Raw genomic sequence first — 15,201 nt, forward strand, 5'->3', positions numbered from 1 at the left:
GAGGTCAGTTTCCAGCTCTTTGAGTAACAACAATGGTGTAAAACCAGTAGATGTTGGCTGGGCATGGTCGTGTACGCCTTTAACTGTAGCCCTTCGGAGGCAGAGACAGGTGGATCTCTGTGAGTTTAAAACCACCCTGGTCAGTGAGCTCCAGGTATTGTATGCGCATACGCTAGACATACAAGATGACAGAATGGGACAGAATATGCAGAAATAAACTCTTATCCCAGGAAATGGGTTCTTAACAGTGGTGACAGATAAATTCAATGAGAAAAGATAATTTTTTAGCACGTGGCATATGGTAGTTGGACATTAGCACACACATATATGGATATATATATATTATACATATAAAACAACTCAAAATCAATTGTGGACCTGAAGATAAGGGAAAAAACTATAAAGTTATCATAAGAATAAGTCTTTGAGATCTAACGCTAAGCAATGGTTTCTTACACGTGGCACCAAAATGCAATAAAACAAAACTGGACTTCCAAAACTGTCTTGAGAGACAAAACTTACAAGGAAACCATCAGCCAAGTAAGAGGAAATCCGTAGACTGGGAAGACATTTTGAAATCACATGGAATCTCTGAACAAATCATAAAAGTTGTGAACATAGAATATATAAAGAGGGCCAGTGAGATGGCTTAGGGAGCATAGGTGATTGCTGCCAAGGAGGATTCCCTGAGTCTAATCCCCTGGGAACTACAAGGCAGAGAGAACCAGTTTCCACGGATTGCCCTCTGACTCCTCCAAACACAAACAAGGTAGCATGTGTGCAAGGTGCTCGCACACACACACACACACACACTAAATAAATTAATGTAAAACTAAAACAAAGTGAGCTTTGTTTTAGTGGATGTGTAAAGACCAGTTAGAACAAGGCGGTAAGAAATCCAGTTTAAAATAGACAATAAATGGACAATAGAGTCCGCTAAGCATGTCCCTGAAGACACACCACAGCTGGGATTGTGCAAAAGATGGCCCACATCAACCACTAGGGAGATGAAAAGCAGAGTCTCAGCGCTCTAAGTCCTGAACACCCTGTGACTATAACACCCCCCTTAGAAACATCCTTCTCATCCCTGCTCCTGGCTAACTACTGTTTGTCCTTCAGAGTTAGTCTCCTGTGACCTTCTGTCCTGGAACCCTCTCTGGACCTCATCCCCACTCTTCTTTTCATTTCTCTGTGGGTTTTCCTTCCCCGGGACCCCAGAACATCTGTGTTGACCACTGTCACGGCCTCTAGCGTGTTATACTGCCATAACACATATATACAGACTCCTGGCTAACAGTCATTATTCCTGAGCCCCCATGTCCAGCAAATTGAAATGACATTGAAATTGAAATTGAATGACAAATTGAAAGTGACCAGCAAATGATTTGTTCATGATTTTTTTTAAGATTTATTTTATGTATATGAGTACACTGTAGGTGTGTTCAAACAGACCAAACGAGGGATTCCATCACAGATGGTTGTGAGCCACCATGTGGTGGCTGGGAATTGAACTCAGGGCCTCTGGAAGAGCAACCAGAGCTCTTAACCACCGAGCTATCTCTCCAGCCCCTTGTCCGTGATTTATAAAGACACCAGTCTGACCAAAATCGTAGACGATGACGTTGGCACAAACACCAAGTGAACAGCATTGGTTGATTTACAAACACCAAGTGAAGAGTGGATCCCAGGAACCTTAGAATGACCAAGGCATCAGAATGACTCCCAGAAAGAAGGAAGTCTGGCAGAGGGTAAAGGAGGGCTCAAGGGCAGAGCACAGAATGTGGAAGACCTGGATTCCATCCTGCAAAGACAAACAAGTAAAGGCTGCCCGGGCAGGATGGCCGCCCTGTCTGACCACAGATCTGCAGCAGGGTCTTCTGTGAAGGGCAGGCCATCCACCCCCCGGGTTTTGGATGGGAGGGATGTACACAGGGAGCTGAACTAACCGTTAGCAGAACTAAAGAGAAAAGGGGAGTCCAAGAAAGCACCAGGATATCACCCTAAAAATTAAAAATTAAAAAACCCTAAAACCATTAAAGGGAGCTTTATGGCTCTTCCTCAGACACACACTAATAATAGTAAATAATAATAATAATAATAATAATAATAATAATAATAATAATAATAATAAAACAGCTGATGGCTAGGACTTACTCCGATACGAGCTATTGCATCAAAGTCTTTATGACATAATATTACCCATGTAGAACACACCAGAAATCGTCTTTATCGATGCTTTGTCTAAACAGGCACTTGGCAACATTCATTTTGTCTTATTCTACAGAAGAGAACCCAGGGTTTTTCTCCCTAGGTGGCAGTATATGAATGTGTGTTAATGTTCTCTCTTCTGTTTCCTTTTATCTTTATTAATTTTGCTTGTGTTATTCTGGACTTAAAGGCTTTGCTCATTTTTAACCTCTTTTTTCTAAGACGCACACATTTTACAACTGCACAATGTCCTATGTTGCTTTAGCTATATCCCATTTGTTTTAATAAGAGATCTTATAATTTATTTTTAAAATAAATTTGGTTTGCTTTTACAACCAAGAACACGGAAGAATGTTTTAAACTCCCCATATGTAGGGGTGTGTGTGTGTGTGTGTGTGTGTGTGTGTGTGTGTGTATGTATACGTGTGCTCTTGTCCATGCATGTGTGTATGTGTGTGTGAGTATGTATATGTGTGCATGTGTGTGTGCTTCTTCATGTATTTATGTATGTATGTGTCCATGTGTGTATGTGTGTGCATGTGTATATATTTGTGTGTGCTTGTCCATGCATGTGGGATGAGTGTGTGTACATGTCCATGCATGCGTGTATGTGTGTACATGTGTGTATATGTCTGCATATGTGTATGTGAGTGTGCAGATGTGTGTATATGTGTATATGTGTGCATGTGTGCACATGTATGTATGTTTATGTGTGTATGTGTGTGTGCAGATGTATGTGTGTGTATTGTGCATGTGTATATATGTATATGTGTGTATGAATGTGTGTATGTGTATGTGTGTATATGTATGCATGTATATATGAGTGCATGTGTGCACATGTATGTATGTTTATGTGTGTATGTATGTGTGTATGAGTGTATGTGTGTGTGCAGATGTATGTGTGTGTATTGTGCATGTGTATGTGTATATATGTATATGTGTGTATGTATGTGTGTATGTGTATGTATGTATATGTATGTATGTATATATGTGTGCATGTGCATATGTGTGCATGTATGTATATTTGTGTGTGCTTGTTCATGCATGTGGTGTGTGTGTGTGTGTGTGTGTGTGTGTGTGTGTGTGTGTATGTGCGTGTCCATGCATGTACACATGGAGGCTAGAGACCAGGGTCTTTCTCTATTACTCCCACTTTTATTTTTGAAACCAGGTCTCTCTCTGACCCCAGAGTTTGTTGTCTCGGTTAAAAAGCCCCAGGGAGGTGTTTACCAGAAGTCCCACACCCGAGGATCCCGGCCCGCAGCAGCTCTCTGCTCCCAAACCCCGTGGGAGAGAGACCTCACCGCCTGATCAGGTGGGCACTACTGAGGCTGCAGAGCGGAGGAGACCACCAACACTGCCCACCCCTGCCCACATCACTGGCCCAAGAGGCAACTGTATAAGGCCTCTGGGTTCCCGTAGGGGAGGGCCCGGGAGCAGCAGGACCCCTGCGCCTGAGACACCGCCGGAACCTGAAGGAAACAGACCGGATAAACAGTTCTCTGCACCCAAATCCCGTGGGAGGGAGAGCTGAACCTTCAGAGAGGCAGACACACCTGGGAGACCAGAAGAGACTGCACTCTGTGCACATCCAGACGCCAGAGGAAAACACCAAACGTCATCTGGAACCCTGGTGCACGGAGGCTCCCGGAAAGAGCGGCGCAGATCTTCCCGGTTGCTGCCGCCTCGGAGAGGACTTAGGCAGTGCCCCACGAGCAAACTTGAGCCTTGGAACCACAGGTAGGACCAACTTTTCCCCTGCAAGAAACCTGCCTGGTGAACTCAAGACACAGGCCCACAGGAACAGCTGAAGACCTGTAGAGAGGAAAAACTACACGCCCGAAAGCAGAACACTCTGTCCCCATAACTGGCTGAAAGAAAACAGGAAAACAGGTCTACAGCATTCCTGACACACAGGCTTATAGGACAGTCTAGCCACGGTCAGAAATAGCAGAACAAAGTAACACTGGAGATAATCTGATGGCGAGAGGCAAGCGCAGGAACCCAAGCAACAGAAACCAAGACTACATGGCATCATCGGAGCCCAATTCTCCCACCAAAGCAAACACGGAATATCCAAACACACCAGAAAAGCAAGATCTAGTTTCAAAATCATATTTGATCATGATGCTGGAGGACTTCAAGAAAGACATAAAGAACTCCCTTAGAGAACAAGTAGAAGCCTACAGAGAGGAATCGCAAAAATCCCTGAAAGAATTCCAGGAAAACACAATCAAACAGTTGAAGGAATTAAAAATGGAAATAGAAGCAATCAAGAAAGAACACATGGAAACAACCTTGGACATAGAAAATCAAAAGAAAAGACAAGGAGCTGTAGATACAAGCCTCACCAACAGAATACAAGAGATGGAAGAGAGAATCTCGGGAGCAGAAGATTCCATAGAAATCATTGATTCAACTGTCAAAGATAATGTAAAGCAGAAAAAGCTACTGGTCCAAAACATACAGGAAATCCAGGACTCAATGAGAAGATCAAACCTAAGGATAATAGGTATAGAAGAGAGTGAAGACTCCCAGCTCAAAGGACCAGTAAATATCTTCAACAAAATCATAGAAGAAAACTTCCCTAACCTAAAAAAAGAGATACCCATAGGCATACAAGAAGCCTACAGAACTCCAAATACATTGGACCAGAAAAGAAACACCTCCCATCACATAATTGTCAAAACACCAAACGCACAAAATAAAGAAAGAATATTAAAAGCAGTAAGGGAAAAAGGTCAAGTAACATATAAAGGCAGACCTATCAGAATCACACCAGACTTTTCGCCAGAAACTATGAAGGCCAGAACATCCTGGACAGATGTCATACAGACCCTAAGAGAACACAAATGCCAGCCCAGGTTACTGTATCCTGCAAAACTCTCAATTAACATAGATGGAGAAACCAAGATATTCCATGACAAAACCAAATTTACACAATATCTTTCTACAAATCCAGCACTACAAAGGATAATAAAGGGTAAAGCCCAACATAAGGAGGCAAGCTATACTCTAGAAGAAGCAAGAAACTAATCATCTTGGCAACAAAACAAAGAGAAGAAAAGCACACAAACATAACCTCACATCCAAATATGAATATAACAGGAAGCAATAATCACTATTCCTTAATATCTCTCAACATCAATGGCCTCAACTCCCCAATAAAAAGACATAGATTAACAAACTGGATACGCAATGAGGACCCTGCATTCTGCTGCCTACAGGAAACACACCTCAGAGACAAAGACAGACACTACCTCAGAGTGAAAGGCTGGAAAACAACTTTCCAAGCAAATGGTCAGAAGAAGCAAGCTGGAGTAGCCATTCTAATATCAAATAAAATCAATTTTCAATTAAAAGTCATCAAAAAAGATAAGGAAGGACACTTCATATTCATCAAAGGAAAAATCCACCAAGATGAACTCTCAATCCTCATCTTCGGTTGGTTTATATACAAGTGTGCAATTTCTAGGCTTGAAAGTAAAATGATGCTATCTGGTGCTGGATAGAGGAGCCTTATTTTTTATTATGGCAGCTTGCTATTTTTGTAACATGGTGATTTGGTTGAACACAATAAAGTACAGTAGTAACTGATCTCCCCCTCTTCCTGGATGAGTGAGGAGATGATTAAATGTTGATGTCAGCATCCATGAGCATATTCAGATGAGCTTCTGCTTCTGTTGAAAAGGATGCTGTGTTTGATTGTGGTCCGAAGCTTTGAAGCACTACTTGGCATCTCCTTCCTTGGAGGTCTCACTGTTTAAACATAACAGATTTGATAGCTTGTTGGTAAGGTGAGGTCCAGCTTGTCTCCACTAGGTCATCGTCATGTGAATCCGGTGGTTATACGGTTTTGTTCTAGGGATATTTCATTTTTTTAATAACGGTTTTAGCTGACATTCATGGAGAGAATGAATCCTTAGAACTGTGCCACTAGTGAAAGGAAATCCTGTCTAGAGTATGTTTCTTTACAAAGCTGTGTCACACCATCCTTTGGGCCCTCTGCTGGAAAAGTAGAATCAAGTCTCAAATAATGCCTTTTAAATTGTATCCTCTAGTATTATAGATGTAGGACAGTACTGTATCATACCTCTGTGGATGTAAAATAGCTTGTACCTGCTTTATGATACGTAGTAGTGACCGTGCTTTATCAGAGCTGTTTTTAATGATGTTGCTCAGAATGTTTTCTTTCCAGATGATGATTGAGAAGCTAATTTAAAAAAAAAAAATGGTGCCAGGTACCACAAGAGTAACAGAACTGTGCTGTTTTCTCGGGTTTTGTTTTTTTACTTTTTTTTTTTTTAATGGAGTGTGCTGGATGTCTCTACAGTTTTGTTCAGATGACTGCAGAACCTGGAAAAGCTGTTGCTGCTGTTGATGCATAACACACTGCTATTATTGGTCTTTTTATATAAATATAAATATATATATACAGATATATAAAAAAAAAGCCCCAGGGATCTAACTGTATCTCCCCCTCCATCCCAGCCCACACCTCCCACCCCCACTCCAGGATTACATAAATACACTGCAACACCCATATTGTCTGAGGGTGCTGAGAATCTGGACTCAGAATCTCCTCATTCCTGCAGAGCAAACTGACCTACTGAGCCATCTCCATCCCCCTGGCTTTTCGGTGCTTTCTTGAAACGAAGTCTTGCTGTGTAGTCTAGGCTGGCCTGCAATTGGTTACAAAGCCTACACTGGCATTGAACCTTCAACCTTTCTGCCCTAGACTCTGAATTCGGAGAATTACAGGCATGCGTCACCACAGCCGTTGTAATATGTCTCCTACTATCACGAGGGAGCATAAACCAGACATATATGCATGTATGTCTTAAGTAGGGCATAATTCCTCCTGACTGCGCCCTGCAGATTAGCAGCTTTGGAATGTTAACGGGAATTCCACACAAGTACGATTTATGTTGATTGACCGTGAACAATGGCCCTCTCTCCTCTCCTCTTTTTCTCCTCTCCTCTCCTCTCTTTTTCCTCTCCTCTCTTCTCTTTCTCTTCCCATTATGTTCATTTTCTCCCCATCCTCAGTCTTGCTCTGTCTCCTTTCTTCCTCCCCCCTCCCTCTCCCACCGCATCTGATGAAGTGCTCTCTACAAGCCTTCCTAACAAGCCAGCCTCTCAGGGCTTCCTCCTGAGAAATTGGGTGGCTGTGTCAATGCCTCTGAAGCCCTATTTTTACACTCATGTTTGTCCGGAGTCTGACGTGGTTTATCACGGTCTCTCCGAAGACCCATTGTTCGGCGCTCCGAGAAGAATGTTGTTATATGGACTGTTCGTGCGTCAGCCCGGCTCTCTCCGGAGCAGCTCTTGGATGAAATTAGACAATTTCCATTAGGAGACCGTGCGTTATTAGTCCCTGGTGCCAAACTGGAGAATGAGCCAAGATGACTATTTCTGGCCAGGCTCACCTCAGGAAGGAACCTTCTTGGCTTTAATGGGATTTTGCTATTGTTGGTTGCCTTCTGTTTGACACCAGGCCAGCCAGAGCTTGGAAACTGTTTAGAAAGCTGCAGTGAAATATAACGGAACCCCAACCATTTGCTGAGGCACATTCCTGCACAGTGTTTATTTTGAAGAAAGGGGAAAAAAATATATTGTCCTTGGCAGACAACAATTAAAAAAAGAAAAGAAAGAAAACAGTAACATGACTCTCTGACCGCGTGCTTCTAGTTGCCAGTTGTGTTTAAAAATTCCCTGCTGCTGGTATCAGAGAAATTCACACCAACGCAATAAATCTCTTGTAATATTTATAAGCATCTTCGTTACACAGATTCATTACAGATCCAGGAAGATGTTTAAACTCGTGGAGGCCTTCAGGGTTGTTCAAACTGTTTGGAAAGGACGTGTGAGAGAGGAACAGGGAAAGAATATTCCAGACTCACGCTGATCCTTACTGGGACTGCAGATAGGAAGCTCACAGAATTTCCCCTGCCTTTCGTTGTGGTCAAGATGTTCCTCGAGTGGCTGGGGGACACAGCTCAGTTGGTACCATGCTTGCCTCGTGTGTGCAAAGCCCTGGATTTGCTTCCCAGTACCATGTAAACGGAGCATAGTAACCCACGCCTGTAATTCCAGGATTCAGGAGGTAGAGGCAGGAGGATCACGAGTTCCTAACAGTACACTGGGAGCAAGGCCAAGCTACCCAGGAAGACCATGTCTATGAGTGAGTGAGTGAGTAAATAAATAAATAAATAAATAAATAAATAAATAAATAAATAAATAATAAAGTCTTGCCTCCCCCATCTCCAGGAGCAGACTTTGTGAACCCAGCAGAGTTGCTGACTGATGTATTTGGAGACAGCATCTTGAGACCTAAGAATGCATGAGAGGCCACCCTTTGATGGCGCTGGTGGTGTTTTCGGGGTGCTGATGAAGGCAGATCACTATCATAGTTTGATTTAGAAGCCGAAGTTGTCAACTTAGACACAGCTATTATAAAATCTTCTGCTATGTATGCTGAAGGGTCAGACATTCTTGGAAGAGACTATGGGACTAGGATCCCTAAATAGCTTTCTAACCTCCCTCATGCCAAAACCTTGGCCTCTTTTTTTTTTTTTTTTTTTTTTTTTTTCTGGTTCAATCCCTATGGACCTAAAGTGTATATGTGAGAGAATGGAAGCTGGCTGAAACAAAACAAACAATTAAAAAAAAAAAAAAGGAAGGTGGGGTCTAAGCAGACAAGCCTTGAAACAACATCAGATTCTGTTACAAGAGGCCCTCGATTGAGTAGAGATGCGGTTTTCCCACGATGCTTAATGATAACATCTCTAAGTCTAGAAGCCAGTCCCATCCATTGACATCCAAATCTCTTCGGACTTGTTGCTTCCTTTCACTTATGAGGCGTTAGCCTTGGCCCTTTCCTCTTTAGCTCTTTCAATAAATACTACCTACAATTAAATCTTGACTGTCAACAACAATGGGGAGGAGGGGAAGCAAAGATAATACCCCAAGTCAGCCACCAAGTCAAGCCGGTGTTAGACACAAATGTCACCTCTTTCCCATGTTATCGTTTACTGCAATTACTGACCCATGGCCAAGGCAGACTGATGGGTGATGTGTGAACCATGAGGGAGAGGAAGCACACAAGGACTCCAGAACCCAAGCAGCTGATGGAGACTGCTTCATTCTTGTCTAGAAAATGGGGCTCACTCTCATTGGAAGGTGGCTAAGGCCTGCTCAGCTCTAGGACCAATTTTGACACACTATACAGAATTATGAAGATGATCCCCAAATGCCAGACACATAGTTCTCTTCCTATGAGTGCATGTGAGTCCTACATCTGGGGAGGCGTACCACTCCTCCAACTAGGTTAGATTATGTAGCCAAGATGAGGAGATTTCTCAGCTATACTTGACACTGGTCAGGGGACTTTGTGAGCCAGAGGGAGGTTATCATGTGTGGGTCTGACTTCATCAAGAGGACATCTTTAAAGATAAGCTAGTATGTCCTCGGGAGAGAAACACCGTACTGGTTACTCTTGATTGTCAACTTGACAGCAAAAGGAATCGCCTAGAACACAAAACACTGGGCATGTCTGAGAGGGAGTCTCTATCTTAGTTTAACCGATACGAGACGATCCACAGTAACTGTGGGTAGCATCATCCCATGATCCAGGGTCTCGGGCTGAGTGAAAAAGAGAAAGTGGATCTGGTGAGATGGTTCAGCAGGAAAAAGTGCTTGAGTCCAGCCCCCACAGTAGAAGAGAATCAACTCGTGAAAGCTGGCAGCTGAGACCTGAATTTGCTAACACACACACACACACACACACACACACACACACACACACACACACATACAATTGTGGATAAACAAAAATTTAATAAGAAAGTGAACTGAGCAGCGGTCCTCACCTCTCTGTGCTTCCTGGCGGCCTCAAGCTCCCCCGGCTGTGATGTCCTCCCCTCTATGGTAGATGGTATCTTCATACCGAGTCAAAATAAATCCTTGAGCCCTTCACCACCTTTGCTGTGTATGTTGCCACATCAATGAGAATGATAACTAGTACTCCGTGTTAGTGAGTTTGAGCTGCCAGGGAAAGGCAGTATAGACTGGGAGGTGTATAAACCCGGGATCTTTATTCCTTGTAACTCCTGAAGCTAGAAGTCAAAGGTCGAGTGTCAGCAAGCCAGGTTGTCTCTGCTAGGTCATGTCACCATCGTTGCTAACGCTGGTGTGTTTGGGAAGGGTTTGTGAGTGTATCGAGGCTGCTGGCCTGTGAACTGAACTGCCAATTCCAGGCAACACAGACGGGCGTTGCTCTAAAGAACCTTTCTAAACAGGTCTCCCAAGGGACCTTGTAACCACCAGGGGACCATTGATGGCTTCCTTTTCTCATTTTTATTTTGCTTGTTCGTTTTGATCTCACCATGAAGTCCCAGCTATCCTGGAACTGTCTATGTAGACTAGGCTAGCCTTAAACTCACAGAGATCCACCTGACTCTGCCTCCCAGGTTCTGAGATTAAAGGCATATGCCCCCACATCTGACCCAAATTTTCTTTTAAGAGATAGTGGAAGCTACACATTTGAGAACATGCATTCCTATTTGAAATTTATAAATGGTATAACTTGATCAAATCATTTAATCTCTGAGACACACACTTTTAAAAATGGGGAAAACAAGGACCTGGAAGGGTAATGCACACTAGGGATCCCAGTTCTTGGAAGACAGAGGCAGGAGGATCATAGCTTTGGGACTAGTCCTGGGCTACATAGCAAGACCCTGTCTCAAAACAGAAATCAAAGGGGAAAAACAAATGAGTAATATATATGAAGCACCTTTCCCAGGGACTCGAACACACGTTGCTAAATATATGCATTTTTTTCCCAATAGCGCAGCCCTGTTAGACCATGTGGGCTCGTTCTTTCTCTAGCACTTACTGATGAATCATTTCCCTTAATTTTGCTTCCGTGTTATCATGAATAGAATGAAAATAGCACTGACGCTTATTATGCAGAGCTTTAAAAATGTTACCCTTAGAGAATTGCAAACACGTATACAATGAAACACAATTGTGTCCACTACCTATTTTTCTCCTTTAGTTCCCCGGAGACCGCCATTACACACCCCTCTCTCAATGTTATGTCTTCTAATTAGTTCAGTGATTGCTGCCCATAATTCCATGGGTATCGGTCAGTCCAAGGAACACAGGCAACTTGTCAATGGCCATGTCCCCAAAAGAAAACAATTCTCCTCCCCTCTGCAGCTACTATCAATAGTGTCTCTCTTAAAAATGGGGCCTTGTGAGCTCTTCCCACATCCATTCCGGAACTTGTGGTGGGTGGCCTGATTTTGTGCAGGTCTTGTTCAAAACCACGGCTGCTGTGTGCAATAGCCAGGTCATAGGTCATATCTAGAGGACAGATTTCACAGTACTGCTTCCCATTCTCCAGCTTCTTCTTCTTCTTCTTCTTCTTCTTCTTCTTCTTCTTCTTCTTCTTCTTCTTCTTCTTCTTCTTCTTCTTCTTCTTCTCCTCCTCCTCCTCCTCCTCCTCCTCCTCCTCCTCCTCCTCTTCCTCCTCCTCCTCCTTCTCCTTCTTCTTCTTCTTCTTCTTCCCCCTCCTCCTCCTCTTCTGCATTCCCTGAGCTTTGTCAGAGGGTGTGGCTAAGCACTCACACTTGCTTATTATCTGCGTCTTGACCTCTTCTGAGTCTCTACATCTACTGCTGCCTGCTACAAAAAGAAGTTTCTCTGGTCAAGATTAAAAACAGCCCAGATCTATGGGCCTGCAGTGGTCAGAATGATGTCCCCACAGGCTCAGATATTTGAATGCTTGAAAGTGTATGGGAGGGATTGAGAGGTGTGGCCTTGTGGGAGAAAGCATGTCATTGGAGGTGTGCTTTGAGGTTTTAAAAGCCCACACCACTCATGGTCAACTTGGTATGCTTCATGCCTGTAGATGACAATGTCAGCTCTCAGTTACGGTTCTAGTGCCATGTCTGCCTGACTGCCTGCCTTCTGTCATGCTCCCTGAATGACAGTCACGGATTTTAACCCTCCAGAACCCTAACCCCAAGTTACATGCTTCCTTTGATAAGCTGTCTTGGTCATGGTGCTTTGTCAAAGCAATTGAAGACTAAGACAAGGTCTAAACGTAGACACTTAGGAGGAAAAACAACAGCAGGGTCCATGTAAGCACCTGTGACCTTTAGACTGGCGCAGCAGGTCTTGGAAGAATTAAATTTTAGAAATTCAAGTAAACCATCACGGTCTGCCTTGTGCCCTACACACACACCCATTTCTCCAACCAGACTTTGATCCTTTCTTTTTTGTGTCTCACAGACGTGGACTGGATTCCTGAGTCTGCTCATATCCTCAGATTCTGGTGGTGTATGGAATCATACATTCCTTTCTGTCCAGATCCATGTTTTGCCTTAAGAGGGCAGGTGCCATGAGTTCTACGGTCTTCCCAGAATCTCACCCATTCCCTCCCATGTCATAAATGACTAAGGACTGATCTGTCTAAAACTAACTGAAGAGTTGGACTCACACAGACACAACTTGTGTAACCCAAGAAATGGCAGTGGCTCTGTAGAAGTGTTGGATCCTTCCTCTTTGACAGATCAACTCAAGCCACACCAGTGTCTCGGGTGTGTTTGAAATACCCCCACATTAGGAGCTGTCCACCAACCAACCAGGCATTTGTGTTCTAGAAACACACATAGGTTTGGTGTTACACACAGAGGATAGATTCCTGACTTGGGGAAACTTCCCATCATGGAGAACTTTCTTCCTGGTTTGTTGTTCCAATGTCACAAACCCCCTGGGTCAGCTCCACTCACACCCCTCGAGGACTCAGAAAACTCCCCAGGACAGCTGCCTGCCATCCTTAGCCACACGACCCTCACATATTGAACGCCCATTAGTGTCACCCCTCAGCCCTTGCCTCTGTCTCCAAAACAGAGATATTGATGGTAATGGGACTGGTCGGGTGCCTCTAAGCAATAATTCATTAACATGGTGGCACGGGGCATGGAGAAGGCCAGGAGACAAGGCCATGCATAGTCCCCTGTCACTCCATTCATTCTCAAAGGAAAACAATTCCGATCAGAGCTATAAATAGAATGCTGTAGGGTAAAGCACGCCTCTCTCCCAGCTCTGGTGATTTGTTTTCAAGGAGGACCCGGGCACTTGCCTGCCTCCTCCCCGCCTTTAGCACAGCACATTTCTCATCTGTTCTTTTATTCGTGCTGGGTCATTTTCATTGTCTCCTGCTCAGAAACATCTGATAAAGATCTAACTTCACGGCAGTCGGAAAATCCGCTATTCAACAAAGGAACCCGTCATTGTGCCCAAGCACTTCAAAGAGCTCTCCCGGTATCTTATTTTTATTGTTTCTCCTCTTTTTCTTTTTTTCCTTTTTGGTCAACAGTATGAACAATGTGCCCTGCATCCCAGACTATCTGTGGGAAAATGTACTTCCCATTGCTTGGGTGCCAAGCTGCTGACCACTGACAAAAACCTACAGTAATTCATGCTAAGCTTCGTAAAAATGCCTTTAATTCTTTTCTAAGTAGAATACAATCACAGAGAATGTAGAACTCATTGCAGGTGCTACTACGAAGGGTCAAGATGCTCCAACTAGACTATTTTCTTCCTCTCGGCATATCGACTTAGCATTAGTAATTAGGTATAAATAAAGACTGATGGGTAGAAAATGTTATTACATAAACCAGGCATGAAAAAAGAAATGCCTACATTCTTGTAAGAAAAGCTCGGTGTGTCCACCAGATAGAAACCACAGCAAAGGACAGTGTGGGTAAGTTAAAGGAAGGTAGAGTGAAGACTGAGGTTACACACACACACACACACACACACACACACACACACACAGAGGGGGGGGAGGTGGAAAGGAGGAGAAGGAGGGGGAGGGGAAGGGAGGTAGGGGGAAGGGAGGGGGGAAGGGGAAGGGAGGGAGGGGGAAGGGAGGGGGAAGGGAGGGGGAAGGGAGGGGGAAGGGAGGGGGAAGGGGAAGGGAGGGAGAGACAGGCAGGCAGGCAGGCAGGCAGACAGACAGACAGACAGACAGAAGAGATTACAGAATTACAGAGATCAGGAATTAAAAGGAATCTTACAAATGTCCAGGAACTGTAAGCTTATGGAAACATTAAAGTAGCTTCCTGGGATCTAGTCACACAAGCAAAACAGTGTTTCTAGCAAAGGTGCTTCTGGGTTTTCTTCAGCTCCATCACAATGCACAGAGGTCATCCAGGCAAGCGCCTAGCTCACCTATGGAGCAAGTGCAGGAACTGTTCCCAGATTACTCCTCCTGCTTACCCCACATCTAACAAGATGACCCGCAGACAGTTAATCTGCATCTGGTGAGTAAGTTGAGAAATGGAGAGATAAAGACTCCCCTCCTTGGATGCCGGTGCCAGCCAGCTATACCAGTCATATTGCCCTGTCCACATTACATGTTCGTTCCTAATCCTCACAAGGCTCCCTCTCATATTATGCTCCTGTTCTCTTTCTTCCTTACACTCTTCCACACCAACTTTCACTGCACTCCCCCATCAGCATCCACTCTAGAGGATGCAGGCGGGATTCTCATCCTACTTTACACCATGCTCATAAGTTAGTATGGAGACCCAGATCATGTTGCTAAAAGTGATCGTTGTCCAGTAGCAGAGATGCTCTGAGGAATGCATCATTTAGGTCACTTTGTGACCGTCCAAACATCATAGAACGGACGTACCCAAACCTAGATGTAATAGCCTACTTCACGCTGGGGCTCTATGGTATAGTCTATTCCTCAAGCCGACAAGCCTGTTCAGAGAGTCACCGCACTGGAAACCGTAGGCCGTTGCCACACAGTGGTGTTGTTTGTGAATCTAAGCATAGCTGGTTATGCAAAGCTGCTGTAAAAGTATGAAGCAGTTGGAATTTTCCAGCTCCACTGTCTTCTAGGATCACCACTGCATACAGAGTCTGTCTTCAGACGAAACATGACCTCTGCGCATGCGTGTTGTGATT

The sequence above is a fragment of the Rattus norvegicus genome, chromosome 13 (genome assembly GCF_021556685.1).
Source record: "Rattus norvegicus strain SHRSP/BbbUtx chromosome 13, alternate assembly SHRSP_T2T, whole genome shotgun sequence".
Taxonomy (NCBI): domain Eukaryota; kingdom Metazoa; phylum Chordata; class Mammalia; order Rodentia; family Muridae; genus Rattus; species Rattus norvegicus.